At 43.4% G+C, this 10313-nt stretch overlaps 1 non-coding gene across 1 annotated transcript; it reads left to right on the top strand.

The window, feature by feature from the left end:
* Positions 1-4935: 4935 nt before the first annotated feature.
* LOC127483072 (small nucleolar RNA SNORA36 family) lies at positions 4936-5061 on the top strand. The gene has a single exon (XR_007909039.2). It is a non-coding gene; the product is annotated as a small nucleolar RNA SNORA36 family (small nucleolar RNA).
* Positions 5062-10313: the final 5252 nt, after the last annotated feature.

Here is a 10313-nt window from a genome sequence, read left to right as displayed (position 1 = left end):
CTTCCTCCCGTTGGTTCACTCCCCTAATGGCAGCCATGGCCGGTGCTGTGCCGATCCGAAGCCAGGAGCTGGGTGCTTCCTCCTGGTCTCCCACGCGGGTGCAGGGAGCCAAGCACTTGGGCCATCCTCCACTGCCCTCCCAGGCCACAGCAGAGAGCTGGACTGGAAGAGGAGCAACTGGGACAGAATCCGGCGCCCCGACCTGGACTAGAACCTGGTGTGCTGGCGCTGCAGGCGGAGGATTAGCCAAGTGAGCCACGGTGCCGGCCTTCCATGTACTAATTTAACTAGTTTTATAATATATTGGTCTCATGAAAAGAGTGGAATTTTCTTATTTTTTATAAAATTTTATTTTTAATATATTTAATTGACAGCAACTGTACATGTTTATGAGGAATAATGTGGATTTCAATACATATAGACTGTGTAGTGATCAAATCAGCATAGTTAGCATATCTATCACCTGGACATCCAACAATTCTTTGTGCTGAGGACATTCAAAATCCCCTTATTATCTGTTTCAAAATATTTGGTTAATTGTCACCAGTCATAGTTATCCTACATGCTATAGAATACTAGATGTGATTCTTGCTGTGCAGCTGTACTTCTGTACCCATGAACCGTCCTTTCTCCATCTTTCCCTCTCACACTCCTCTCAGGCTCTGGCAACCAGTATTTTTTTGTGTCTTTGAGATTAGCTTTTGCTTCCATATATGTAAGTGAGAACACGCAGTCGTTGTCTTTCGTGCCCAGCTTATTTCAATGTACGTAACATCGTCAGTTCCACCTGTCTCAGCTTCAATGACAGAATTTCGGTCTTTTGAAAGGTTAAATATTCCACTGTGTATAAAATCACATTTTAAAATTTAATTTGTTTTTTAGTTTACGAGATAGACAGAGAGGGAGGGAAAGAAACAGAAAGACACAGAGAGCTCCCATCCGCTAGTTTACTCCCTAAATGTCTACAGTGGCCAGGGTTGGTCCCAGCCAAAACCGGGAGCCAGGAGCTCAATTCAGGTCTCCCGCATGGGTGGCAGGAACCCAGCTACTTAAGCCAGCACTGCTGTCTCCCAGGTGTGCATTAGCAGAAAGCGGAAGTCAGGAGCCAAAGTTGGCTATCAAACCCCAGGCACTCTGAGGTGGGATGTGGGCATCTTAACTGGAGTCGTAACCACTAGGCTAATTGCCCATCTTGATCAATATTTTTAAGCCTAAATTTTCCTCCTAAGAACTTTTTTAGTTGTATGCATAAACTGAAATTGTACATTTTTCATTAATTTTGGTAAGTTTTCAGTTACTATTTATTCAAAACATTTATTGCCGGTAGTTAATCTTTTCTTCTCTTCCAAGGCCCTTGTTAAGTATTATAACCTTTCTTCTTTCCTTGCTCTCACTTACTATATTTGAATTTCATTCTGGAAGATCAGGAATGAATGGCCGCTTATAAAGGGTCCAGAACAGGAAGTGTTAGATTCTTCCCTCACTCTGTCAGACCATGTAAATTCCAGAATCAATCTATGCTGCCGTGAAAGGCAGTTAACTTTGCTCCTCAGCAAGCTGGCAGGATTCCTACCACCTCCATGATCACTCAAAGGAGAGGAAAAGCCAGGACATGCCAATACTGCTTCAGCCACAGCCATAGTCGCTAAATTGTTTTGCCCTTCTTTTCCATTAAATTCTATCTACTCCTTTAAAGTAAAGGGCTTCCCTTTTTGGACGTTCTCCAAACCCCTCTATTTCATACCTATTTTAAAATCTAGCTGTCTGCAATTTCTCATTTTTGTCCTCGCACTGTGGGAGTAGGAGAGGAGCACAGATAAGGAAGATGTTATGGTCTCAAGTGGGCACTTCATCTCACCCTTTACACTTTTATTGCATACAGTTAGAATTCTGCAAGCTCGAGACTATATGTGTTTATGGCCTGCAGTATATTTTGTGAAATTAACATGAGACTATCCTGAACTCAGGCTATTGATGGCTGGTGGCGCAGTTGTCCAATAGTTAATCTATTTTAGAGGGAGTCCACATGGGCAGGGAGAGAACAGAAAGATCAAATGTCACTTGAAAACCTTCCTGCTGGGTTGCTTAGTTGGGCTTTCTGCTATATAGAATCAGGGCAAGGTGTTATGATATCTGTCTCCTTAAATGTCACTAATGAATGGTCTTCTAGCGTAAACATTCCTTGCCTAAAGCCTGTGGCCTGAAGACCAGCACAGAATTAAAAAACATGTATCATCAGTCTTTGAAATAACCAAGAAGGAATCTAATCCAATAACCCAAAGAAAGCCAATTCTGACTCTATGTTATTTATTGTTTAGTATTTCAGTCTATCATTCTTCATTAAAAGTTCTCTTCATTCCATTTTCCCCCCTGTGGTAGAGCACAAAATACCCTATCTTTCTTGACCTCAAAATCAATGTATATCACTAAATGCTGCTCTTGATTTGTAGTTAGAATTTTAGGCTTTCCTCTAGGCACTAAAGTAACAAGAATGTATTTTCAGGTTATGTAACCCAAGATGAATGAATAGAAAAGCAGATAATTTGAGAAGTGTTTGTGATCTATAAAACAGCATTATAGTGATTAGGACTCCACAGTGAAGATGGTTGGCCAAGTGACATAGTTCTACCCAAAGAGATTCTTTTTATGGATCTGAAAAGCTGCTGAAATAAAACCAATGCAGCCAGTCTTATATTTGTTCATTCAACATGTATCAAGGTTCCTTCAAGGAATGAAATTCTGTTTGTTTCTGGTGGAACAAATTGACTGAACCACTGCCCATGCTTGCACTGTAGTTAGGGATACATACAATTGAAAGGTAATACCAGGGCCGGCGCCGCGGCTCACTAGGCTAATCCTCCGCCTTGCGGCGCCGGCACACCGGGTTCTAGTCCCGGTCGGGGCGCCGGATTCTGTCCCGGTTGCCCCTCTTCCAGGCCAGCTCTCTGCTGTGGCCAGGGAGTGCAGTGGAGGATGGCCCAAGTGCTTGGGCCCTGCACCCCATGGGAGACCAGGAGAAGCACCTGGCTCGGGCCATCGGATCAGCGCGGTGCACCGGCCGCAGTGCGCCGGCCGCGGCGGCCATTGGAGGGTGAACCAACGGGAAAGGAAGACCTTTCTCTCTGTCTCTCTCTCTCACTGTCCACTCTGCCTGTCAAAAAAAAAAAAAAAAAAAAAAAAAAGAAAGGTAATACCAAAGACAGGACAGATGAGAGAGATGTGCTTAATTCAAGCAAGGAAGGGACAAGAAGGAATGGGTCCATTTAAGCTTAATGCTAGGGACCAAGGTAAAAAAAGACTAAGAATGGTTTATATCTATTAGTGACTTCAAGGTGCCAGGGACTTCATGGGGTGGAGTGTGTGTGTGTCTGTGTGTGTTGTGGCGTATTAGGTAAGGCTGCCATCCCAAATGAGTGTAGGTTTGTTTCCCGGCTGCTCCACTTCCAATCGAGCTCCCTGCTAATGGCCTTGTGAAAGCAGCAGCAGATGACCCAGTGATCACTGATGTCATAAATAAGAGTGTCAATTGTTAAATCAATAACAGGGGTCACTGTGTACTTGATCCCTATGTAGGACCTCTGTCCTTAATGAGTTGTACTATGAGAATTAATGGTAAAATTAGTCTTCAAATAGTACTTTATACTTTGTGTGTGTGGGTGCAAACTGTTGGAATCTTTACTTAGTATAGAGTAGGTCTTCTGCATATAAAGATAATAAAAAATGAATCTTAATGAAGAATGGGATGGGAGAGGGAGTAGGAGGTGGGACAGGAGTCGGGGTGGGAGGGCAGGTATGGGGGGAAGAACTGTTATAATCCTAAAGCTGTACCTATGAAATTTATATTTATTAAATAAAAGCTTTCTAAAAACAAAAACAACAAAAAGATGACCCAAGTACTTGGGCCCCTGCCACCCACGTGGGAGACCTGGAAGAAGCTCCTGGCTCCTGGCTTCTGCCTGACCCAGCCCTGGCCGTTGCAGCCCTGTGGGGAGTAAACCAGCGATGGAAGATCTGACTCTTTCTGTCTCTCCATTTCTCTCTTAACTCTGCCTTTCAAATAAATAAATAAATCTTACAAAACAAAATTTGTGTAGACCTTACTGAAAAAAATAGACATGGCTGTTCTTATAGGGCTCAATGTATGGTGTAGAGTGAAAAGGATGGCCAGTACTAGTCAGTGCTAGAGGGGTCTTTATCATACATTTAGGGAAAGACTTTCTAAATAAATTACATTTGTACCTGATGAAGGAAAAGGGGCCATTCGAGAAACTGAGGCTTGGAGAGATTAATAATTTGCCTGAGAAAATTGGACTTTGAAGATCCAGAATTCAAATCAAGTTGGCCTGATTCTTAAGAGTGGTTATTTCTGGGGCCAGCACTGTGGCCCAGCATGGTAAGCCACCCCCATGATGCCGGCATCCCATGTGAATACTAGCCTGAGTTACAGCTGTTCAACTTCAGCTCTCGCTCTCTTCTAATGAGCCTGGAAAGGCAGCAGAAGATGGCCCAAGTTCTTGGGACCCTTCCTTCCACATGGGAGACCTGGATGAAAATCCTGGCTCCTGGCTTCCGGCTTTGGTGTATGCCTTCTGTTGTGGGCATTTGGGGAATGAAGCAGTGGATGGGAGATCTCTCTGTCTCTCTCTTTCTAACACTACCTTTTGAATAAATAAATCTTTTGTAAAGTCATACTTTCCAGTTAATTATTGAACAGTTCCCTAGAAAATAAGCTTACTGAGGGCATACATTATATTCTTATTGCTTCATCTTTAAATCTAAGTCATATAGGAGATTGATTACTTATTATTGAATGCTTGCCTTTGAAATAATTAGCTCTTTATGAAGGAAAGAGCACAATATTAGCACACTAAAGTAATCATGTTCCACAAGGAGTAAGAGGCTTGCTTTCACAAACACCCGAAAATTTGGGTTAGATACCAAAGTGTTGCATTCAGTTCACTGCAACTTCCCTGGTTTGTTAGTTAAACTTTGGGATGTTAAAATAGGCTAGGACAGGGGCTGGCGCTGTGGCGCAGCAGGTTAACACCCTGGCCTGAAGCGCTGACATCCCACGTGGGCGCCGGTTCTAGACTTGGCTGCTCCACCTCCGATCCAGCTCTTTGCTGTGGCCAGGGATAGCAGTAGAAGATGGCCCAGGTCCTTGGGCCCCTGGGTCACCCATGTGGGACACCCAGAAGAAAGCTCCTAGCTCCGGATCGGCGCAGCTCTGGCTGTTGCGGCCAATCGGGGAGTGAACCATCGGGTGGGAGACCTCTCTCTTTCTGCCTCTCCTCTCTCTGTGTAACTCTGACTTTCAAGTAAATAAATTAATCTTTAAAAAAAAAGGAGTTATTAAAAAAAAAAGAAATAGGCTAGGACATATAATTGGAAGGAAAGTATCAACTCTATTTATTTACCTCCCATCCTACAAAATGAAAAAAAAAGTTTATGTTAGAAAGCAAATAAAAAGATTAAGGTATGGGTGAAAGAAAATTAGGGATAAATATTCCCATCATTATTATTATGTTTGGAAAGACTATATCACAAAAATAACAGTAAAATTAAACATTTAGGAGAGGACATTAACCCACCATGGCATGGTGGGTTAAGCCATCATTTGAAATACCTATATCCTTTATCGAAGGGCCAGTTTCAGTCCCAGCAGCTCTGCTTCTGATATAACTCTCTGTTAATGTGCCTGGGAAAGAATGGTGGGTTGAGTGTTTGAGACTCTACAACCCACATGGGAGACACAGATGGAATATCTGGCCCCTGGCTTTAGCCTGTCCCAATCTTGGCTATTGAAGTCATCTGGGGAGTGAACTAGTGTATTGAAGATCTCTTCATCTCTCTCTTGTCACTCTGCCTTTCAAATAAATAAATAAATAAATAAATCTTTTAAAAAAACATTGAAATAAATCAAATAAAATTTAAAGATGATAACATTCGGCTGGCGCCGCGGCTCAGTAGGCTAATCCTCCGCCTTGTGGCGCCGGCACACCAGGTTCTAGTCCCTGTCGGGGTGCCGGATTCTGTCCCGGTTGCCCCTCTTCCAGGCCAGCTCTCTGCTATGGCCCGGGAGTGCAGTGGAGGATGGCCCAAGTGCTTGGGCCCTGCACCCCATGGGAGACCAGGAGAAGCACCTGGCTCCTGGCTCCTGCCTTCGGATAGGCACCGTGTGCCGGCCGCAGTGCGCCGGCCGCAGTGCGCCGGCCGCAGCTGCCATTGGAGGGTGAACCAATGGCAAAGGAAGACCTTTCTCTCTCTCTCTCTCTCTCTCTCTCTCTTTCTCTCTCTCTCACTGTCCACTCTGCCTGTAAAAAAAAAAAAAAGATGATAACATTCTTCATAGTTTACTGTTTGAGGGCTAGGAGTGTGTACGTGTGTGTGTATTTGGTAGTTCAAAATTTGTAAGTTGTAGAAAAGGACTAGTGTCTCTCTTCATATGGAAGTTTAAGGTGTTTTGTGTGTCTCTGCAAACTATTATATGAAAATTTAGGTGAATATTTCTAGTCTTTCATTCTTTCAAAAATACAGCAATAAATAATTTTCTGCATATGTTATTAGATGCTCCGATGAGTCTATTTTAATGATTAAATTCTTATAAATGAAACTGCTAAGCAAATGGTACTAGTCATTGAGAAAATGTTGCTAAATTGCCTTTAATAAAGATGTGTCAATTATGCTCTATTCAGCCCACAGTGTGTAAGAAGACCTGTTTCTTCACACTCTAAAACAACATAAAATCAAATTTTAAGCATTACCAACTTGGTCCATTTACAATGGTAAAACTGTATAGTTTTTTTAAAACATGAACTTTATTTTAACTACAATTTTACATATTATATTTAGTTGGGCTTCTCATGGCTGTGATAGTATGTTGGGTTTCCTTGCTTTGAATGACCTTGACAATTCTGAGGTATACCAATAGGACAGGTATAATGTATCTATTTCAAGAGTGATAGGAGCAAGTTCTTTTGGGACTCCCATGTAGATGCAGGAACTCAAACACTTGGGCCATCTTCCGCTGTTTTTCCCAGGCCGTTAGCAGAGAGTTGGATCAGAAGTGGAACAGCAGGGACACAAACCAACCGTCACCCATGTGGGATGCCTGTGTCTCAGGAGGTGGCTTTACTTGCTAAGCCACAACGCCAGCTCCAAGAGAACTCTTCATGAAAGCAACATGTAGCGTTGTCATTTCCCATCTTCACCCCACCTCTTGCTGCAATTCTTCAGTTGATGGCCAGTGTTCTTACACAGTGGAACTTCACAGTTCCGTCAGGCCTGGACTTCCACTCTGAAGTCTCCAACGTCTCACCCTCTCTGAGCCTTGATGTCTATCCTCAGCACAATTTGATGTCTTTTCATGCCCTCATACTTACCACACTTCACTTCCAGTGACAGAGTACTCTTCCTAACTCTTTTGCCTGGTTAAAAGTTACTTGTACTTCAGGTCTTAAATAAAACGTTATTTTCCTGATGAATGGGTCACAGTCTACCACTTTTCTTTTTTTACATTTTTTTTATCCATTTATTTATTTAATTTGAAAGGCAGAGTTACAGAAAGAGAGTGAAACAGAGAAATAGATTTCCCATCTGCTGTTTCATTCCCCAAGTGGCCACATTAGCCCAGGCTGGGCCGGCTGAAGCCAGGAGCCAGGAGCTTCATCCAGGTCTCCCACATGGTTGGTAGGAGCCCAAGCACTTGGGCCATCCTTTGCTGCCTTCCCAGGCACATTAGCAGAGAGTTGGAATGAAAGTGGAGGAGACCAAACAAACTGGTGACCTGTATGATGCCAGTGTCAGAGCCTCAGGCAGTGGCTTAACCCACTGTGACACAATACAGGTCCCTGCCATTTTTCTTAATCTTTCTTTAACTCTTACATCTACCAGGATGGTCAAGAGGGTTAGGAAAACTTATTTTTAAAAATTTTAAATCTTATCTACATGAAAAGCACAGAGAGAAAGAGAGAGAGGGGTGGGAGAGATATCTTTCATTCACTGGTTTGCTCCCTAAATTCCTACAACAGTTGGGACTGGGCCCAGCCAAAGCCAAAAAACTGGTACTCAACTCTTGTCTCCCATGTGAGTGGCAGAGACCTGACTACATGAGCCATCACTGCTGCTTCCCAGCCTGTACGTTAGCAAGAATCTGGGATCAGGAGCACAGCCAAGACTCCCACCCAGACTCTCCAATACGGGATGTGAGCATCCCGGGTGGCATCTTAACTGCACTGTCAAATGTTGGCATAGATTATTTTTAGCTATGCAGAAGTAGACAAGAGTGCTTGATTAAGGTACTTATCGCTTAAGGTGGCTACTTAGTTTATGTGTAAAATGAGAAACTGACATGATTGGAAGTTTTTCAGTGCTCATCCCGAGAGAAATTATTCCAGGAAAAGGTTGTTTTCTTATTTATTTTTTGTTATTTTAAATTCAATACTTTATTAAGATCTAGAATATTAAGATTATTAAGAGTACTAGTTGGCTTTTGCTACTATAATGAGTTACCAGAAACTTAGTTGGTGCAGACAAATCTATTATCTTACAGTTCTGGAGGACAAAAGTCCCAAAATCATGTGTTGGCCAGGCTGCATTCCTTCTTGACACTCTAGGGAAGAACTGTTCCACTTCACTCCAATCTTCCAATCTGTTTCTTTCTTTCTTTCTTTTTTTTTTTTTTTTTTTTGACAGGCAGAGTGGATAGTGAGAGAGAGAGACAGAGAGAAAGGTCTTCCTTTCCCGTTGGTTCACCCTCCAATGGCTGCCACGGCTGGCGCGCTGCGGCCGGCATACTGCGTTGATCTGAAGGCAGGAGCCAGGTGCTTCTCCTGGTCTCCCATGGGGTGCAGGGCCCAAGCACTTGGGCCATCCTCCACTGCACTCCCGGGCCACAGCAGAGAGCTGGCCTGGAAGAAGGGCAACCGGGAAAGAATCTGGCACCCCGACCGGGACTAGAACCCAGTGTGCCGGCGCCGATAGGTGGAGGATTAGCCTAGTGAGCCGCGGCGCCGGCCCAATCTGTTTCTGTTGTCACATCTTTTGCGACTGAAATCCTCCTTCCTGTCTCTTGTAAGGACTCTGGGATTACATCAGGCCCACTAAATTAATCTAGGATAGCTTTCCTCCCTCAAGGTCCTCAGTGTGATCTTGTCTGAAGTCTGATGCACATGTAAAGTATCAGTCCCAGGTTCTGCGATTGGGACATAGGACATCTGTGGGTGGGTGACTATTACTCCATCACACTAAGATAAAGTCTTTGTCTCCAGTTGTTCATACTCTTAGCCAAAGGAGCTATGAGAATCCACAAAAAGTGCCCAACTGAGCTTTAAGTTCAGACTAAGGAAGAAACTTCACCAAAGGGAAGGTCCGGAAACCAAGTAGTATTTAGGATAGAAATATAAATTGAGGGTGTTTTGATCCAGGGAACACTGTATCTGAAGCATGAAAATGAGAGAAACTTCTCTTAATCCAGGCTTCCTATTCTATACCACTCTTTTTTAAAAATTTTTTTAAAAAGATTTTTGTATTTATTTGGAAGAAAGAGTTACAGAGAGTGAGAGGGAGAGAGAGAGAGAGAGAGAGACCTCTTCCATCTGTTGGTTCGTTCATTCCTCAAATGGCCATGGCAGCCAGAGTTGGGACCAGCTGAAGCCAGGAACCAGCAGCTTCTTCTGGTTTTCCCATGTGGGTGGCAGGGACCCAAGCACTTCGCCATCTTCCTCTGCCTTCCCAGACACATTAGCAGGAGCTGGATCTGAAATGGAGAGGCCAGGACTCTAACTGCCTCCCATATGGGATGCCAGTGCTGCAGGTGGTGGTTTTACCTGCTACACCGCAGCACCTGCCCCATCACTCTGTTGATGATGTCCTTTCCTATATCTTCATCAACCTGTTAGGGACTGAATGTGCCCTGCCCCTCAGATTGATGTATTGAAATCTAATCTTCAGAGTATTTCCCAGCCCCCTCAACACAAATGTGATCAACCTGTAAATTCTGTCTCAAAACCTGTAAAGTGAACCTCCTCACAGGAAGAAATGACATGTAGATGAATCATCAGTTGTTGTTCTTTCCTACTTAGAAAACAAGGAAACTAATGACATTGCTGGAGGAGGCTATCTCATGTGAAAAGAACATTTTAAAGTTCATAAGGCTCAAGGGCCAGAATTTGGCTTTTTCATGAAAAACTGAGTCTTGACGTTGATTCTTTCTATTTATTCCTTCCTTCCTTCCTTCCTTCCTTCCTTCCTTCCTTCCTTCCTTCCTTCTCTTTCTCTCTTTCTTTCAAAGGATTTATTTATTTACTCGAGAG

Source organism: Oryctolagus cuniculus, chromosome 4 (assembly GCF_051225735.1).
Source record: "Oryctolagus cuniculus isolate XC-2025 breed Fujian yellow rabbit chromosome 4, ASM5122573v1, whole genome shotgun sequence".
NCBI classification, from domain to species: domain Eukaryota; kingdom Metazoa; phylum Chordata; class Mammalia; order Lagomorpha; family Leporidae; genus Oryctolagus; species Oryctolagus cuniculus.
This window is presented reverse-complemented; position numbering and strand designations above follow the sequence as displayed.